This window comes from Microtus pennsylvanicus, chromosome 9 (assembly GCF_037038515.1).
Source record: "Microtus pennsylvanicus isolate mMicPen1 chromosome 9, mMicPen1.hap1, whole genome shotgun sequence".
Classification (NCBI taxonomy): domain Eukaryota; kingdom Metazoa; phylum Chordata; class Mammalia; order Rodentia; family Cricetidae; genus Microtus; species Microtus pennsylvanicus.
This window is the reverse complement of record NC_134587.1, coordinates 79479413-79500019: the sequence shown is the minus strand read 5'-3', so window position 1 is coordinate 79500019 and position 20607 is coordinate 79479413.

Genomic DNA, 20607 nt, shown 5'->3' with positions numbered 1-20607 from the left:
ACTTCCATGGTTTATTTTGGGTTCACTCGTTTACACTACCAACAACAGTACATAAGGAGTCCCCTTTCCAGATATCCATTCCATAATTTGTTGTCCTTTTCATTCCCAATGATGGCCATTCTGAAAAGAGTACCTGAAATCTTAACATAGATTTAATTCGCATTTCCATGATGGCTAAGGATTCTGAACACTTCAAAAATTTTACCTACCCACTCATATTTTTATTTTTGTGAACTTTCTGTCCTATGTCTTCTCATGGCCCATTTTTAAATTTGGTTCTTGCCTATTCTCTTTTACTTTACATAACTCATCAACTCCAATTGTGCTACCCTTACATTCCTGAACGTGGGGCCATCTACTGGAGTGTGGCCTATTTACCAATGCAGTCTGCTTACCTTAAGGAAGACTGTTCTCTTTCTGGAAGAGAAACCATAAAATGTCAACAGATTTCAGCTAGAGTGAAGGGACTCATGATCTCTCCCCATCTTCATGCTGAAATGTTTATTGACTTGGAACTGTTCAGGTAACTACAGTTGCTCTGAGTTCATGAGTGTAGCATGCTTGTCATATCCTGAACACTTTCCTTTGCTCTAGTCTTCTTTTTAAAAAAATGTTTTTTATTGAGCTGTATGTTTTCTCTGCTCCCCTCCATTCCTTTCTTCCCCCTTCTCCCCTCTGCCGTGAGAGATCTTGTCTTTTTCTCCTTCCTATGTAGATCTTTGTATGACTCTCTTAGGGTCCTCTTTTTTGTCTAGATTTTCTGGGGTTGTAGTCTGTAAGCGGGTTTTTCTTTGCTTTATGTATAAAAGCCACTTATGAGTGAGAGCACATTAAATTTGTCTTTTGGGTCTGGGTTGCCTCACTCAATATGTTTTTTTCTAGATCCATCTGTTTGCAAATTTCAAGATGTCATTATATTTTACTGCTGTGTAGTAGTTCATTGTGCAAATGTACCACATTTTCTCTATCCATTTTTCAGCTGAGGGGCACCTAGCTTGTTTTCAAGTTCTGAGGTTCTGTCTTACACCTATCATAATGGCCAAGATCAAAAACACTGCTGAAAGTTTATGCTGGAGAGGATGCAGGAACACTCCTCCAATACTGGTGGGAGTGCAAACTTGTACAGCCGCTTTGGAAATCAGTATGGTGATTTCTTAGAAAATTGGGAAACAACCTACCTCAGGACTCAGCAATACCACTTTTGGGTATATAATCAAAGGATGCCCAATTAAACCACAAGGATATATGTTCAACTATGTTTATAGCAGCATTGTTCATTATAATTCTAGTCTTCTTTAATTTCTGACTCATATAGTCTTGTGATGGTCCCTGAGCCTCAAAGAGGTGATGAGAAATAAATGTCCCATTTGTAGCAGAGTATTCCATTGATTCTCTATACTTGACAAGCTGTGAGCCTCTGCATTAACTGCTATCCACTCCACAAAGAACCTTGGCTGATGAGGATGAAGGCTGCACTAACCTATGGCTAGAGAGATGTTCATTTAGAGGGTGGTTTAATACTATGTCAATTTAGCTACATAATAGTAGCAAATTCACTCCTGGAGCCTGTGGAGCTCCCCAACAATGTATTTCTGGCTAGATTTACAAACACGGCGTGTGTTTCCTTCTGTTGAGCAGGATCCAAATCCAATCAGGATGTAGTTGGTTATCCTCATATCATTCTTACTACTCTTGCATCCATGGGAATATCTTGCTATGCCAGTCATTAATGCTTTCAATAGGCCTTACAGCTGGGCACGACCCTGATTACTTCCCTGAACCCTACCCTACTGTGACATATTTTATATCAATTTTATTTCTCATAGATATATACAAAAATTTCCATAATTTTATCTATAGCTGAGAGCCCTCAATTAATCTCAAGATCAATACAAGAAATTGACTTTTAAACCTTTTTATTTAACAATGCCACCGACTTTGCCATTTCAATGTACTCAAATCGATCTCCCGCCGGCATTTCTCTTGCCTTTGCTTTTCCATCTAGGCTTTTCCATCTTACCTGCTTATTCATCCCTTACTCAGGTGCCCATCTCTGTGAGTCTTTCCTTTCTTCCTATACCCACTCTACTACATCTTATCAATTCCCCAATGCCATTTTCTGGTCACATTTTACACCTGAAATTGTGGTGTTTCAAGTGTGCCATAGTTTATTCTTTGCCAGGGTTTGCTTTCCTAGTATATAAAATAACAATAGTTGGGTAGTGATGGTGCATGCCTTTAATCTCAGCACCTAGGCAGCAGAGGCAGGTGAACCTCTGTGAGTTGAAGGCCTGCCTGGTCTAGAAGAACTAGTTTTAGGACAGCTAGGCTGTTACACAGAGAAACCCTGCCTCAAACAACAACAAAAGCAGCAACAACAAAATAACAATATTAAATCAATATTTTAGAGCTCATGAAATGCAATATTGTCACATCAAGTGGTTTTGCAAGTTCCTATTAGTGAGCTATGTCCACTTTCCCCTATTTCTCTGCTGCTCTTTAAGACCCTGCTATCATCATTTCAACAGCAGATCATTTTAGGAGGGAGCCACCTTAGGGTTGGCAAGAGTCTTGAACCTAGAGTGGCTCCCAGGTGCCCCGGGCGATGTCCCCAGTTAGTTCCCTGGGCAGCTGGGGATAGGGAACCTGAAATAACCCTATCCTATAGCCATACTGATGAATATCTTGCATATCACCAAAGAACCTTCATCTGGCGATGGATGGAAATAGAGACAGATACCCACACTGGAGCACCAGACTGAGCTCCCAAGGTCCCAATGGGGAGCAGAAGGAGGGAGAACGTGAGCAAGGAAGTCAGGACCACGAGGGGTGCACCCACCCACTGTGACAGTGGAACTGATCTATTGGGAGCTCACCAAGGCCAGCAGGACTGGGACTGAATAAGCATGGGGATGAAACCGGACTTTTTGAACGTGGCGGACAATGAAGGCTGATGAGAAGCCAAGGACAATGGCATTAGGTTTCGATCCTAATACATGAACTGGCTTTGTGAAAGCCTAGCCTGTTTGGATGCTCACCTTCCTGGTCTTGGATAGAAGTGGGAGGACCTTGAACTTCCCTCAGGGCAGGGAATCTAGACTGTTCTTCATTCTCTAGAGGGAGGAGGAATGGAGTGGGGGGGGGAGGAGAGGGGGAGGGGACGATGCATGCGAAGAGGGGGAGGAGGGAAATGGGAAATTTTTTTTGCAACAACTAAAAAAAAATAAAATAAACCAAAAAAAAAAGGAAAAAAAAAGAAAGTAAATCTTAAACAAACAAACAAACAAACAAAAAAGAGTGCTAAAGTGTTCTCTTTGGATTCTAATATCGGTTTCACAAACTACCTGGACTGTCCTCCAGCCTCAGTTGTCTATGCTGTAGTCAACATTACCTGTTAAGTGAAAATAAGTTTGTTTTGAGCCCGTTTGATAGATCTTAACCACATTCTGCTGCCTATAGACTAAAGTCCAGATGTGTTAGTGTTCAGTATGGGCTTGGATGTCAATGCAACTCAACTCTGATTCTCTCATTATGTACCCCTCTGCACTATGACATCATAATGTAAAGATTTAGATTCCTTATGTTATTAGGAAAGGGCCTTGTCTAACAGTAACCTGATTCCACTCTTCCTTCCCCTCTTAACAATTAATTTATCTCCCAGCTTGGTGTGGGAGTTTCTTCTGTCTATGTATTGCTCTTATTGGTTAATGAATAAAGAACTGTTTTGAGCAGATGTCAGGGAAGAACAGAACTAGGCAGGGAAAGCTAGGCTATATGCTGGGAGAAAGAAGGGTGGAGAAATGCCATGGAGCCACTGCTATAGTCAGATATGCCAAAACTTTGCCAGTAAATCATTGTCAAGTGGTGATACACAGGTTAATGGAGATGGGTTAAATTAATATGTAAAAGTTAGCCAATAAGAATCTAGAGTTAATAGGCTAAACAGTGATACAATTAATATGGTTTCTCCTTGATTATTTGGGTCTAAGCTAGGCCGATGGCTGGGAACCAACAAGCTCCCTTCTCTATCACCAGCTTTCAATTTACACATTAGTCTATGAATTCCTTTAACCTCCCCAAGTCTGGGTTAAAAATACAAGAATAACATTTTGGAACTCTCCACTTGGCATTTACCCCTGGATTGCCTATTTTCTCTGGAGAACAAGATAAATTATGTATTTGTTAGCATGATTTGTGTTTCTTCTGCTTCATTTCCCTTCGTTCAGTAAGAAAGATGTAGAATTTGCCTTGGGATATCTGTGTATGGTTAAAAGAGGATATTGTTTACAAAACAAATTGACTGAAAAGATTAAGACAGCAATACCTACAGGATAGGTTTGGAAATGAAAAAAAATCCCTTTGTTGTTGCCTCAAGAGCTAAGAACTTGTTCATAATCCCTATAAACATTTAGGGAAAGTACTAGGAGGCTGGCGGTGCTGTACCAAGGAAAGCTGCATCCTAGATTCAGGCTCCCAGCATCCTCTAGGATTCTATGACTCTAAGGATGATAGATATGAATGTTTACCTTGTGGGGTGGGAGACCAGGGAACCTATGGAAATGAGGTGAAATGCTAAATGACAGTGGGCTGGTATTGTGTTTCTTGCCAGACTGATGAGGGATGAACTCTGAAACCTGATTAGGCAGTTTTAACTGAAGTTAAGAAACACCATATGTTTTGAATGGCTACACTTGTGAACTACACTCAAGTTCATAGCATGTTGTGCATATTGCTTTGAATATAAAGCTTCTTTTCTCTTTTATCCTAAAGCTTTATTCTTTTCCCACTCCTCCTTCTCCTCCCTCTTGACCTTCCTTTTTTTTTCTCATCTCAAAGGGTATAATAATCCTTAATCTCTGAGTTCCAAATACTTTAAAAGATGAAAGAGATAGGATAAATTGCTCTCTCATTCTCTATTATCGTACTGAATTTTAGAACAGAAACAAGGACATTAGTCATAGAAACTCAAAATTTGAATAAGTCTGTAGTTTAATTAATGCTACTCTACCAATATCGGGATTCTGGTTTTTATCATGGTGCTAAGGTCGCATGACTTGTTTATATTGGGGAAGTTGAGGTGATGTTCTGCCCTATTATTTTTTCTTTGGAGTTTCCTTGATATAGATCTATGCTCCTGAATAAATATATCTATACAGACTTTCAACTTGATTTTGTTATTTTGTTTCAAACAACAGATTTATTTATATATACTAAATATATGAATTATATTTATAGAAGTTATAACATAATTCACCTATTACAAAATTTATTATATTCATATTTACAATTCAGAATTCAGCAACCACCAGAAAGTTCAATTTTTGAACATTTCATTACTCCTTCTGAAAGCCCTTTATTTATAGAAATTATTCATTATCCCACTTTTCCAACCCAAAGTCCCTGACAATCAGTAGTCTTTGCTTCTCTGTGGATTTATCTGCCTTATACAGCTAACAAAATGACCTTGCATAGGATGTCATTTTGTGATTGTTTTCTTTTACTTAGGATAATGTTTTCAAGGGTCATCAGTGTTATGGTTTATATATACACTTGATTGTTTTAAGGGTGAATAATGTTACATTGCACAGATAAGGTAGATGTATTTATTATTCATGATTTGAGAAACAATGATTTAGTTCTATATTTTAGCTTTCTATTCAACTGTGGATCTCCCTGGAAGTGGATTATAAGTTATTATTATTAAATTTTAAATATCTACTTAAACATTTCTACCAGGAATATGAGGGCTCAAATTGTTATACATCCTTCTAAACACATTTTATTGTGGACATTTGAATTCTTACAGGCCATAGTACCAAATGTTTGAATATACAAACATTTGACACTAAGTCCTGTAAAATACAAGCAAATTCTATCTCCAGTGAATTTGGCCACTTATCTCTAATGATTAATAATATTGATTATCCTTTCATGGCTCACAACCATCTGGACAGTCACAGTTCACAGGTGTGGAGGTTATGGCTATTTAAAGTCTCTGCCCATTTTAAAATTTAATTGCTTATATTTTATCATTATTGATTTGTAAGTTCCTAATATTTAGGAGTCAATTTTTTTTATCTAATTCTTGATTTTCAAATAGATCCTCCCATCCCTTAGACCTTATCTTTTTTTGAATTAATTGAATCACTGCCTGGCCCATTATTTCTAGCCTCTTATTTGCGAACTCTCACATCTTGAATTAACCCATTTCTAATAATCTGTATATCACCATGAACTTTAGACCTTATCGTAGCCCTGTGATATTATCTTACAAAGAACAAAAGTTAATAATTTTAATGACATCCAACTTACCAACTTGTTGATGTCTTTTTAAAAATGCATTGTTTTAGATTTACTGGGAAGGAGAAAAAAAAAACAAGATCTCCTGAGTAAATTTGGAGCATGGAGGTCACAAGAAAAGGTAGAAGGGGCAGGGGAGGAAGCAAAGGGAGTGGAGAAAAATGTATAACTCAATAAAAATCCATTGTTTTAAGGAACTTTTGGAGGCATCACAATCCCTGACTTCAAATTCTACTACAGAGCTACATTACTGAAAACAACTTGCCATTGGCATAAAAACAGATAAGAGAACCAATGGATTTAAATTGAAGATCCAGATATTAATCCACATACCCATGAACACCTGATTTTTGATAAAGAAGCAAAAAATATCAAATGGAAAAAAGAAAGCATATTTAACAAATGGTGCTTGCATTACCGGATATAAACATGTAGAAAATTGAAAATAGATCCATGTCTATCACCATGCATAAAACTCAAGTCCAAATGGATCAAAGACCTCAACATAAAGCCAACCACACTGAACCTTATAGAAGAGAAAGTGGGAAGTTCAGTTGAACACATTGGCACAGGAGACTACTTCCTAAATATAACCCCAGTATCACAGACACTGAGAGAAACAATTAATAAATGGGACACCCCCAGAACTGAAAAGCTTCTGTAAAGCAAAGGACATGGTCAACAAGACAAAATGTCAGCCCACAGAATGGAAAAAGATATTCACCAACCTCACATCAGATGGATGACTGATCTCCAAAATATACAAAGAACTCAAGTAGTTGGGCATCAAAAGAACAAATAATCCAATAAAACAATGGAGTGCACATGTAAACAGAGAACTCTCAATGGAGGATTCTAACATGGCTGAAAAACACTTAAGACAGCCTAGAAATTTAAGACAAAACCAAACAAAAAGGGTAATGAAATAATTGCTAATCATATTCTGCTGTACTCATAGGTCAGAGCCCAGCCCAATCGGCACCTGAGAGTCTTCATGCAACAACTTTCAAGAGCAGAAGCAGAGACCAAAAAGCTAAACAGTAAGCAGAGTTCAGGGAATCCTGTGGAAAAGCACTTGTAGGAGCCAGAGTGTCAAAAACACTTGGAGAACTGGCCCACAGAATCAACAAAGCAGGTCTCATAAGGGCTTACAGAGATGGAAGCAGCAATCACAGATCCTGCATGGGTCTCTGCATATATATTATGGTTGTTAGCATGGTATTTTTGTGGGACTCCTAACAATGAAAGGGGGGTATGTGTGTGTCTCTGATCCTTTTGCTGCTTTTGGGTCTTGTCCAGCCTTGATATGAGGGTTTGTGCCTAGTCTTATTTGTAACGGTTATGCCGTGTTTGGTTAATATTCCTGGGAGGGCTGCTCTTTTCTGAGGGGAAATGGAGGAGGAGTGGGTGTGTGTGAAAGGGTTTTGGGTAGGGGAAAGGGACTGGGAGGAGGGAAGGGAAGGGAAACTGTCCTCAGGTTGTAACATATGAGAGAAGAGTAAAATGTAAAATATCATCCAAGTCAGCTATTTTACTTTTAAAAACGTCCCATTTTTTTAAAGTGCTGTGAGCGTAAGTAGTGTGTTTGTTCATTCAGCAGGTAAAGTCATTTATTGTGAAGCCTGAGAACCAGAGTTGAATGACTTTATTCTATGTGGTAGAAGAGAAACAACTGCCAGAAGTTGTCCTTACAATTCTACCCCTACCCATACACATTGAATAAGTATATGTTTTTGTTTTTTTGGTTTTGTTTTTGGCTTTTTTGTTTTGTTTTGTTTCTAGGATGTGAGCATTTGCTGGATTCGTTTGCTTGTGGTTGGTAGAGATTTTTATTCCCTGAGTACAGAAAAACTAGAAAACCTCCCAGGTGACTCACATGAACCAAAAGGGCTTATTTTTTATTCCATTATGGATAGACAAATCTTTTTTTCCCGTTGATCATGACTTTATTTTAATCTTCTTCATTGTCTGTTAGCTAATGCATGAGAGGAAAGAAAACAGCTCAAGCCCCTGGTCCACTGTTTTACAGCCCTGAGAAGTATTACTTTTTTGAAGTTAAAGACATATCAACCAGAAAATCACAAGGATGCAGGGAGACAAGACAAAAAGTGCTGATTGGACTACTTCTTGAGAAGGGAGACAGGCTCTTTGCACTCAAACTTTTTTGTAAGTTGTTTTAGTTAGCTTTGATCCATTCTATCTATTGTTTTAAACACAAATTCTTTTATATTTGCAACTATAATTACATCAGTCATAAAGCCAGTAAACCTTAAGAATTTTTCAAAATCTTTAATATTAATCTTTCCATCCTCCTCTTCCTTGCTATTTCCTTCCCTCCCCATCCTCAGTTAAGCTCCATCCATTTTCTCCCTTCTCCTTTCCTAGCACCTATGTCTATAATTCCCCTTTCTCTGGAGTTGTCTGTGCCCTCATTTCTACTTCAATTGTTTCTGTGATTACTTTGGGTGATATACTCAAATCTAAATATTTGGAGCTAAGATCCATAAATTACATATCTAAGTCTTATAAATATTAAATGCTGTTTGGTTTTCTAGAATTTGTATCACAAATTAATTTAGTGCTATCTTAATGTAAGTTTTAGCATATATCAGTAACATAGGTTCTAGGTTTGCACAATTAAAAACTAATTTTGCTGTCAAACGCCTGTAAGTATACAACTCTGTAATGATAAGTATATTCATGCTGTTCCACATGCAGACTCCAGAACTTTCCAACCATAGGACTTCTGGAAAATTCTTCCCAAGTGACCATGGAAGATAGAAGACCTGTGATTATTCACCCACATAGAATCAGTTTTAAAACTCTAATTGAGATTTGTGATATGAGGATAATTACAATTACAATTTCAAAAATACCTGAGAAAGTCAGAGGCATGTTCCACGTTTCAAGAAAATTCATACATTTCCCCCCGTAATTACGAAAGCTCAGGTAACTTGGATTTCTCTTTGTGCAAAGGCACTAATGATTTTCTAATTTTATGAGTTTCTGACAGTTTTATGTGGGCTGTCATAAGGTTGTCAGAGACCTAAATTTACTGAACCCAGAAGAAATCCTAATAAAAAAAATGACGGATTTGTGAAAGCATAATCATAACGAGTCATTATTTTATATCCGTAAATCTACATTTCTATAGAACATGAATTTTTAATTATACATAGACTTTCTCAACAGAGACTTTTGTGCAGCGGTGGGCACAGAGCTGTCTACGAGAAGGAAGCAATAAAAAAAATCTATAGAAATAAATAGAAGAAGCAGCTTATTAAAAACAGAAAGATGATAATCTTCTTGTGGGGAATGAAATCTGAAAGGAAGGGGAGGCATTATCTAAGTCCCAAAAATACTTGATAAGAAAGGATGCGCACGAAATGACTGAAAAATGATATATGCAGCCTGATTTTGCTTCATTAAAGACAGGAGTCTGAAATATCAGCTGCTACAAAACTGTATTTAAGGCTTGGGTTTGAGATGACAGTGTTATATGGAAAAAGATGTCTTTATTTAATTAATTTCTCCTGTCTTTATATTATATACTTTGTATTTGTTACAGACAATTTTAAGCTGTTATGTGACTGCTAGGAGTTGAACCTGGGTCGTCTGGAAGAACAATTCATGCTCTTAACTGTTTCACCACAACAATAGCCTACCTCTAGTTTTCATGACAAAATACCATATATTCGGTGACTTAAACAACACAATCCCCCCCCCACACACACACACATTTTAAGAGGCTGCTATGTCCAGGGTTAAAGTATAGCCAATGTAATATTTAAAGAGCTGTTTCCTTGATTCTCAGATATACTAGCAAGGTTTGTAAAGATGGTGAACTCTCGAAGGCTTCATAATCATACTGGATCAGGGCTCCATCCTCAAAACCTCATTTAATTTTCATTCTTTCTTTACTCGGACATGGACCTTCTGATGCTTAGGGCTCTGATATACACACTTGACAGGGGCACATTGTGCTTCTTGGCAAATTTTATGTGTGGTCTTTGTTAAGGACTTGACCACTTACATACAATTGGTTTCTAAATGGATGAACAAGACTATTCTTCAGTTCTCACAAAACAACAAAGCTATTCGGTAGAGCAGATTTCGCAGCTGACCGATGAGCAAGTCCTATCCAGCCACTTTAAAGTAGCTGTTCCTTATGGTTCTTTTTAAACTCCTTTGATTCTCTCTGATAATGAAATTCACGTTTGCATAGATTTCCCCATACATTTTTGTCCTCACATCGAGGGCATCTTTTCTTCTAACACTTTTTATTTTCTTCCTTCTGATCTCTCTGTATTCTCCTTTACTGTATTTTTAAAGCCTTAGGTTAAAGCCTGCATGTCCTGCCTCTCTAAATTTTTCTCAGTGTCTAATTTTAGTAATCATTAAAAACACTGAAGTACAATACACATACAGGAAAGTGCACATATCTACAGAAGATTACTCATCTACTTCTAGAAGAAGCCACGAAGGCCTATCTACATTTCTTACTATTGTTTCTCCACTTTAGCACCAACACTGTAAATTCTAATGTTGTAGAAGTTTTACCTGATTAAGTTTCAATCTTTTGGCATTGTCGTCAATATGTATTTGTCTATCGTCTGATCAGAGGGTTTTTTTTTTTTTAATTTGGCTTTTCAAGATAAGGTTTCTCTGTGTAGTCCTGGCTGTCCTAGAACTAACTTATATAGATCAAACTGGCCTTGAACTCAGAGATCCACCTGCCACTGCCTGGCAAATGCTGGGATTAAAGATGTGTGCCACCACTTCTCAGCTCTCTGATCAGACTTCAGTTTATTAGTTATTATTATTTTATTAGTTATTATTATGGTATGTATGTGTGTTTCACAGAGTATGTGTTGAGAACAGAGGACAACATTATGGACTTGGTTCTTTCAACCTTTATGTGAGTTCTGAGGATCAACCTCAGGTCTCTAGGGTGGTGAAGTGTACAATGTTACCTGCTGGCCTCTGGGCAGCTCTTGATCAGATAGGAGATGATTCTGTCTTCTCTATTACAACATACACTTTATTTAGTACTATGCAGTCGTGGGTGTTTATGCCTTTTTTATCTTGGGGTTGTAATGAATATGGTCATTTGTTTTCAGTTCTTTTGATCATGTTTTTATATGTCTTCTAAGGTTTTTAAGTGCATATGGTTAGCCCACTGCTTTAAAAAGGGATGGACAGATACCCATGCTCCCTTTTGAAGTCTCTGAACTATTTTGTCTTTTAATAACACATAATAAGGTCTTTGTTTTATTTGTAAGTTTAATTACCTAGTATGTACTCTTTTGTACCTCAATTGTGAAATATGTCCTAATTTATTGATTATAGCAATTGACTTAAATTTTGATAGGTTGAACTTTATTGCTTAGATATAGTAGAATTTATCCTTAAAACTCTTGGTAGCTTTTTAAAAAAATTAACAGTCTTGCTATGATCATCTTATGTATATTTGGTGAATACAGATAAACATTCCACTTCATTCTCCAAATGAGACCATTTAGTGAAGTTCTAAGTGAAGGACCAAGTGACATTCCTAAGATCCTGTGAGTTCCCGAGGCTCCATCCCTCCTTCAACATTTGTCACTCTCAAAACTCATTTTGATTTTTCCTTATTATCTCTGACAGATGAAAGTTTTTGTGTTATTATCTATCTTCTCAAAATCCTTCATGAAGTAACCATGAATATATTTTGTTCATATTCTGATATATGATTGATTTGTTGTCAAATTCTTAATTGTATGACAGGTAAGAGTTTATTTTAAAACTATGCATATGTTTATCATCTTTCTATTTGTCTAGTGATTTTATCTCAGCAGTGTTCCGATTTCATAGTCTTCTTTGTTATTTTCTTTTCAGTTATACTTCATGCCAATATGATCTTATGTAAGAAATCTTTTCTTACTTTAAGGTCATATGGATTTTTTCTTTGAAATGTCTATTGTTTCTCATTTAATATTTGTATATTTGCCTCCTTTGACAGAGGATTGTGGCGTATTGTGGAAGTTAAAGCTTCTGCAAAGATTGTTCTTTTCTCATGTACCACAGAGTTGCCTTTGCCAGGTGGAAAAGTTGGTGCACTGTACACTTCTGCTCTCTTCCACTGACTTTATCATTGCATCCAGCACATTTGTAGAATGAATAATAAAATCCCAGAGACAGAAATTGGGGTTCAACCTGAAAACCAGAAAAGCAAAGTAGTCAGTCCATTAGAGAAACCTTGCCTCTACCAAGACTGGGTGACCACAAACTAAGTGGATTAAGCCTCTCTCTCCTCCCACTTTTTATTCTCTCTAGTGCTGGAGTTAAAGGTGTGTGACTCCCTAGGACTGGAATTTAAGGAATGAGCCACCACCAACAGTACAGTAGCCCACGGTGGCCTTGAACTCACAAAGATCCACCTTACTCTGTCTCCTAAATCCTGGGATTAAAGGTGTGTATTGCCTGACCTCTAGTGGCTTTAGCTTTGCCTCTGGTCTTCAGGAAAGATTTATTTATCAAAATAAAAATAATGTACCACTATATACATTTCTTAAGCAGTGTTCTTTTCCAAGACTGCTAGACCTAGACCTTAATATTTTGATTTGAACAGAAGACTACTAAAACTTTTTCAGATGTTTTAATTCCCATTTTGCATTGAATGGGCAGTAGATATAGTTATCATCTAAAGTATTCCAATCTTCATTAGATATGATGTCATATTTATAATAATCTTCTTCATTTTTTTAATATGTAATATCCTCTATTTTTATTGGTGATGATATGCAAATGTTTCATTAGAATTATTCCCCAGCTGCCTTTATTTAGATGTGCTAGTTTTGTTTAGGGCTATTAAGAGAAAATATTAGTAAATTTTCCTTTTTTATTTATTCTTTTCTCATATATTATACCTTAGTACAACTTCTCCTATCTCCTCATTATTTACAGATGATATGATAAAATATATAAATGACCCTAAAAATTCTACTAGGTAATTCCTACAGCTGATAAACACTATCAGCAAAGTAGCTTGATCCAAGACTAACTAAAAAAAATCAGTGGTAGCCCTCCTATATATAAATAGCAAAAGGATAAGAAAGAAATCAAGGAAACAATACACAAATAGTATATAGCTTCTTGGGGTAACTCTAACCAGGCAAGTGAGATGCCTATATAACACAAACTTCAAGTCATTGAAGAAAGAAATTGAAGAAGATATCAAAATATGGAAAGATCTCTCATTCTCATGAATCAGTGGGATTAACATAGCAAAAAATGGGCATCTTATCAAAACCAATCTACAGATTCAATGACATCAAGATTCCAACACAGTTCTTACAGACCTTGAAAGAAAAATACCTAATTTCATATGGAAAAACAAAAAACCCAGAATAGCTAAAACAACCCGGTGTGTTTTTAGGACTTTGAGTGGTATCACCACCCTTTATTTCAAGTTTGGCTATAGAGCTATAGTAATAAAAGATCACATGGTATTGGCATAAAAAGAGACAGGTTGATAAATGGAATCAAATCAAAGACCCAGATATAAATTCATGACTTTTGATAAAGAAGCAAGAACTATAGAATGCAATAAACAAAGAATCTTCAACAAACAGTGCAGTTAAAATAGGTGTCAGCATGTAGAATAATACAAATAGATGTATATCTATCTCCCTGCACAAAACTCAAGTCCAGGTAGAACCAAGTTTCTCCTCCTTCCTCTCTTTCCTCCATACCTCCCTTCTCCACCAAATTTACTCCTTCTTCTTTCCTTTCAGAAAAAGGCAAGCTTCCCAAGAATACCAACCAAGCATGACATATCAAGGTATAATAGAACTAAGCACATCCCCTCATATGAAAACTGGGCGAGGCAAAAGTGTCCCAGAAGCAAGAGCCCCTGCTCTCACTATTAGGAATCCCACAAAAACACAAGGTGCACAACCTTAACATATATGCAGAGGACCTAGCTCAAACTCATAAAGGAACACTCATTGTTGGTTCAGTTTGTGTGAGCCCCTATGAGCCCTGTTTAGTTGATTCTGGAGGCTGTTTTCTTGTGGTATCCTTTAACCCTCTGGCTCATTCCCTGAGTTCTAGCTAATGTTTGGCTGTGAGTGTCTATCTATTATCCCTTCAGCTGCTGGATGAAGCCTCTGATGAAGATTATGCGAGGCTTTGGTTTATGAGTGTAGCAGAATATAATTTATTTTTCTGGTTTTTTTTCTTATGTTGGTTTTCTTTTGGTTCTTGTCTAGGTCTCTAGGCTGTCCATCCTCTGGTTTCTGGCCCCCCAGGCAGTGTCAGGCATGGGCTCCCTCTCAAGGAAAGAGTCTCAATTTGGACCAGTCATTAGCTAGCCACTCCCACTTTTTTTTTTTACCCCAGCACATCTTGCAGGAAGAAAGTATACAAGTAGGTGTACTTGTGATGGGATGGCATATTATTTGGAAAAATGCCCAGGAGTGGGATGGCTGGTTTTTGAGGTAGATCAAAACTCAGTTTTCTGAGAAACTGCCATATTGAATTCCAAAGTGGCTGTACACGTTTGCACTCCCTCTAGCATTGGAGGAATGGTCCCCTTGCTCTACATCTTCTCCATTTGCAAATAGGGACACTTTGAGTTCTTTTTTTCCAAATTATATCTCCATGATGTCCTTTCATTGTCTTATTGCTCTAGCTAGAACATTGAGTACTATATCAAATAGATATAGAGAGAGTCGTCAACCTTGCTTTGTTCCCAATTTTAGTGGAATTGCTTTCAGTTTCTCTCCCTTACATTTGATGTTGGCTATAGGCTTGCTGTAAATTGCCTTTGTTATGTTACTATGTCCCTGATCTCTTTATGACCTGTATCATGAAGGGATGTTAGATCTTGTCAAAGGCTTTTTCAGCATCTAATGAGATGATTATGTTTTGTTTTCTTTCAGTTTGTTTATATGGTGGATTACATTGACAAATTTTTATATTTTGAACCATCCCTGCATCTCTGGGATAAAGCCTACCTAATCACGATGGATAATCTTTTTGATGTGTTTTTAGATTCCGTTTGTATGTATTTTATTGAGTATTTTTTGCATCAATGTTCATGTAGAATATTGATCTTTAATTCCTTTTCTTTGTTGAATATTTGTGTGGTTTGTGTATAAGGGTGATTGTGTCCTCATGAAATGAAATTGGCTATGTTCTTCTGTTTCTATTTTGTGGAATAATTTGAAGAGTATTAATATTAGCTTGTCTTTGTAAGACTGGTAGAATTCTGCACTAAATATCTGGCCCTGAGCTTTTTAAAGTTAGGAGAATATTAATGATTTCTTATATTTCCTGGGGGGATTGGAAGTATATTTACATTTTAATCTGATTTTATTTAGCTTCGGTAAATAGTATTTATCAAAAATTGTTCGTTACTCTTTGACTTTTGTAGAGTACAGGTTTTTGAAGTGTCACCTAAAAATTCTTTGAATTTTCTCAGTATCTCTTGTTATGTCACTCTTCTTGCTTCTGATTTTGCTATCTTTGATATTCTCTCTCTGTTTTTAGTTAACTTGGATAAAGGTTTTCTAGCTTGTTGATTTTCTCAGAGAAGATTCTTTGTTTCACTGATCCTTTGTATTGTTCTCCTTGTTTCTAGTTTATTGATTTCATTCCTCTGTTTGATTATTTCCTGCTGTCTACTTCTCTTGGTTGTGTTTGCTTCTTTTTTGTTCTAGAGCTTTTAGGAGTGTTGCTAAGTTGATACTATAAGATCTCACCAGTTTCTTTATAAAGGCACTTAGTGTTATGACATTTCTTTCAAGCACTGCTTTTACTGTGTACCTTAAGTTTGGGCATGTTGTGCATTCACTTTCATTGAATTCTAGAAAGCCTTTATTTCTCTTTTATTTCTGTCTTGACCCAGTAATCATTCAGTAGAGAGTTGTTCTGTTTCTATGAGTTTATAGGCTTTCTGTTGTTGAAATCCAACTTTGAATTGTAATGCTCTGATAGGATTCAGGGTGTTATTTCAATTTTCTTGTATCTGCTGAGACTAACTTTGTGATTGAGTATGTGGTCAATTTCAGAGAATGTTCTGGGAAGTCCTGAGAAGGTGTATCTTTTGAGGGAAATGTTTCCTAGATATCTGCTATGTTTACTTGGTTCATGGCATCTATTAGCTCCTGTATTTCTTTGCTTAGTTTTTGTCTGAATGACTCATCATTGGTGAGAGTGTGGTTTTGAAGATTCTCACTATCAATGTGTGAGGGTCAATGCATGATTTAATCATTAGTAGTGTTTCCTTTACAAATGTGTGTACCCTTGTGTTTGGAGTATAGAAGTTAAGAATTGAAAAGTCATCATAGCTGACTTTCCTTTGATGAGTATTTAGTGTCATTCTCTGTCTCTTTTGATTAACTTTGATTAACATGTGTTACATGTTAGATTGGCCATACCTACTTGTTTCTTAGGTACATTTGCTTGGAAAAACTTTTTCCAACTCTTTACTCTAAGGTAATATATATCTTTGATGTTGAGGTATGTTTCTTGCATGCAATAGAAGAATTGATCTTGATTTGATGCATTCTGTTAGTCTGTGTCTTTTCATTGGGGAATTGAGTCCATTTATATTGAAAGGTATAATGACGCATAATTGCTAATTCCTGTTATTATGATTTTTTCTGTGTGGTTCCATTCTTATGGTTTTGCTGGTATGAAATTATTTATTGCCTGTAATTTCAGAAGTGTAGTTAACCTCCTTGGGTTAGAGTTTTCATTTTAGTATGTTTTAGTATGATTTGTAGATAGATATTGTTTAAATTTGACTTTATTATGGAGTATCTTGTTTTTCATCTACTCTGAATAATAAGTTTGTTGTATATAGTATTCTGGGCTTGTATCTGTGGTCTCTTAGAGTCTTCAGAAATTTTTCCAGGCCCTTCTAGCCTTTAGATTCTCTGTTGAGAAGTTGAGTGTAATTCCAATAGGTCTGCATTTATATGTTACTGAGCTCTTTTCCTTTACATTTTTATCATTCTCTTTTTGTTCTTTGTGTTTAGTGTTTTGAATATCATGTGGCAAGGGATTCCTCTTTTCTGGTCCAATCTATTTGGCGTCTGTAAGCTGCTTGTACCATTATAGGCATGTGCTTTTTTAGGGTAAGACATTTTTCTTCTACGATTTTGTTAAAAATATTTTCTGAGTCTTTGAGTTCAAATTTTTCTCCTTTGTTTTATTCCTATTATTCTTAGGTTTTGTCTTTTCATGGTTCCCCAGATTTCCTGGGTGTTTTGTGAGTTCGTTCTACCTTGACTAAAGGCCACAGAGTTTGAGCTTATCTTTGCTCTCCCAAAGTTGTTGACAACAGGTGTGGCTACAAATAAGAGATTCTGACCTACAGTGTGGTTATTTAGTATTTTTACTATAGAGGTAGATCTGCTCCACCTTGATCAAAGGCAAGAGAATCCAAATCTATTCCTGTTCTTTCAAGGAGATTGGCAGTGGCTTCCTGCAAGATACTTGGTCTATTTTTTATATCATGTTAATAAAGTCTGTTGCCTCCCCTCCCCTTTTAGGGTGAAGTACATAAGCATATGGAAAATAAACATGAGTGATTTCAGTATTCACTGAATATCCCTCCTGATGCTGTTTTGTGTTTCTGTCTTTTATTTCTCTCATTTCCCTGTTTCTTTTGGTTAATAGTTCCAATCATCACACCCCTAACCCTAGAATGTGCAAATCATATTGAGGCTGGACCCAAGATGTCACCCCAATGTGTGACTACAACATTGTCAGAGACATTTTTTGTTTTAGATTGGACATTTTCTTTGGCTTCTACATCTATTTCTTCTATCATATCTTCAATGCCTGAAACTCTTTCTTCCATTACTCGCAGTATTCTATTAGTAATACTTTCATCTGTAGTTCCTGTTTGCTTACCTTGATTTTCTATTTACAGAATTCTCTCAGTTTTTTTTTATTGCTTCTGTTTCCATTTTCAGGTCTTGAGCAGTTTTATTTGTTTCCCTTAACTGTTTTTTTTCTCTTGGATTTTTTTTTTTAGGGACTAATTCATTTCCTCCATTTTTTTGTTTTTCTTTTCCTGAATTTCTTTAAGGGATTTGTTCATTTTCTTTTTAAGGACCTCTATCATTATAAAGTGGTTTTAAAGTCATTTTCTTGCATTTTAGCTCTGTTGACATATTCAGGGTTTGCTGTAGTTGGATGGCCGAATGTTGGTGGTGACATATTGCCCTGGCTATTGTTGACTGTGTTCTTACACTGGCATAGAGGCATCTGAGTTCAGAGTCAAATAGGTCCCAATTTCTGAGTTTGTCTTTGTTGGATGGGTGTTTTGTTTCTTAGTTTCTGATTCTTCTCTGGTATTATGGTCAGAGTGGTCTGTTATTGAGTAGAGTCTCTGCTGAAGTTGAGGGCTGGTCTTTTGATGGTCACAGTGGTCTCTGTTCAAGCAGCGGCTTTCTGCCGAAGTTGGGGACTGGAATTTTGAAAGATGGCATGGCCTCTGGTCTAGACAGAGTTCTTTGGGGGCTCTGAGTGCTGGTGTGGTCTCTGATAGAGCAGGGGCCTAGGGAACTGTGTGCCTTCTGGAGCAGGTAACTTTCCTCCTGGGCTTCTGGATGCCAGTGTGGTCTCTGGTGGAGGACGGGGCTTTTGCTGGAGGTTAATATCCATAAATATAGAACCAACTTATAATGTGGTATGTACTCACACATTAGTGGATACTAGCCATAAACAAAGGACATTGAGCCTATAGTGTATAATGCTAGAGAAGCTAAGTAATAAGGTGAACCCAAAGAAAAACACATATAGATCCATCTGGAAATTGGAAGCAGACAAAATTGCCTGACAGAAATTCGGGAGCATGGGGGTGGAGGGTAGAAGGAAGAGGAGAAAGGGAAGAGGTGGGGAGAAGGAGAGTGTTGGGGAGAGCTTGAGGGAATGGAATAGTTGAAATGGAGGAAGTATAAATATGAGAGCAAGTAAAGAGATATCTTGATTGAGGGAGCCATTTTGGGGTTAGCAAGAAACCTGGCTCTAGAAAAATTCCCAGGAATCCACAAGGATGACCCCAAATAAGACCCTTAGTAATAGAGAGGGTGCTTTAACTGGCCTTGCCCTGTAGTCAGACTGATGATTATCATAAATATCACCATAGAACCTTTGTCTCACAACAGATGGAAACAGAGACAGAGACCCACATCGGAGCACTGCATTGAGCTCCCAAGGTCCAGTTGAAGAGTGGAAAAAGGGAGAATATGAGCAAGGAAGTCAAGACCAAGAGGGGTTCACCCACTGAGACAATGTGCCTGAGCTAATGGGAACTTACCAACTCCAACTGGACTGAGAATGAATGAGCATGGGATCAAACTAATCCCTCTGAATGTGGTTGACAGTTGTGGCAGACTGAGGGGCCAGTGATAATGGCATTGGGATTTAAACTCCCTTTAAATAAGGAAGTTCTTGTCTTTTTCTAGTTTCTAAAGTGTGCGTATTAGAAGAAAATATTGCTGGCACCAGAGGCTTGTTCTGTATTAGTACAGCAATAAGATGTTGTACTCCTTTATAATGCAAATTTGGTAAATAAGATGATAATTTTAAAAATGAATAACTGATTTTACATAATGAAAATAAACATAACTTGAACATGATGTATTATTCTTTTATACTACTATTTCCTTCTGTGTGTATTATTATTGGGGGGTTTTTTGCTCATATTTTGCTAAGGAGTTTTAGATTGACATTCTCTAAGGAGATTCATGAGTAATTTTCTTTCCTTTAATGTTCTTTTGAGTCATGGTATCAATGGGTCATTAACTTCCCAAAATAAGCTTCAGAATAAGCTTATTTAGTTCAAATATTTTCCAGTTTAATTATAATTTTTATGTAGGCACATATTATAAGTAAACTCTAATATTTGTATGGATGGTGTCTTACTCTAGTGTAATTACAATACGCTAATGGAATAGTCTGTATGGTAGTATGCTTCCACATTGAAATTTTCTTTGAAATTTCTAAGACTTTTGCTTTATTTTATAAATGACTTATGTATCCATGCTAAGTAAATAATCATATATGAAAGAAGATAATTTCTGGAACAATTTTCTGTATGTCACTGCAGTGAATTTCATTATTTGTTTCAAATTTCCTAGTTTTCCTGTTTGTCATATATTAAAATTATTGTGTTGGAAGTGTTTAGTGTGCTGGTTAATTTGGTTATTTGCCTTATGTGTTTGAAACAATATTCTTTTTCATATACTTAAAATTGATTTTTTTATTATTAAATATATATATTTAAACCAGTAGGGATTTTTGCTT